Here is a 238-nt window from a genome sequence, read left to right as displayed (position 1 = left end):
AGCAGCGGCTTACAATCTGTAGGCTGCAGTGTTCTGGTTTTGCTTTGCATATAAATGCATTTATTGAACTCAATTTTATTTTAATTTATAAAAATAAAAAATAATTTATTTAATTTATTTAATTTAATTTATTTAATGTATACGTTTGTAGCTGCGGTAGCCACCAGAGCGCCGCGCGGTGCACCAGTGGTCAGCAGCAGCGGGGGGGGGGCTTGGGGGTTGTTTCTTTTTTTATTTT

This window comes from Eimeria mitis, genomic scaffold, assembly GCF_000499745.2.
Source record: "Eimeria mitis Houghton genomic scaffold, Emh_scaff4790, whole genome shotgun sequence".
Taxonomy (NCBI): domain Eukaryota; phylum Apicomplexa; class Conoidasida; order Eucoccidiorida; family Eimeriidae; genus Eimeria; species Eimeria mitis.
This window is presented reverse-complemented; position numbering follows the sequence as displayed.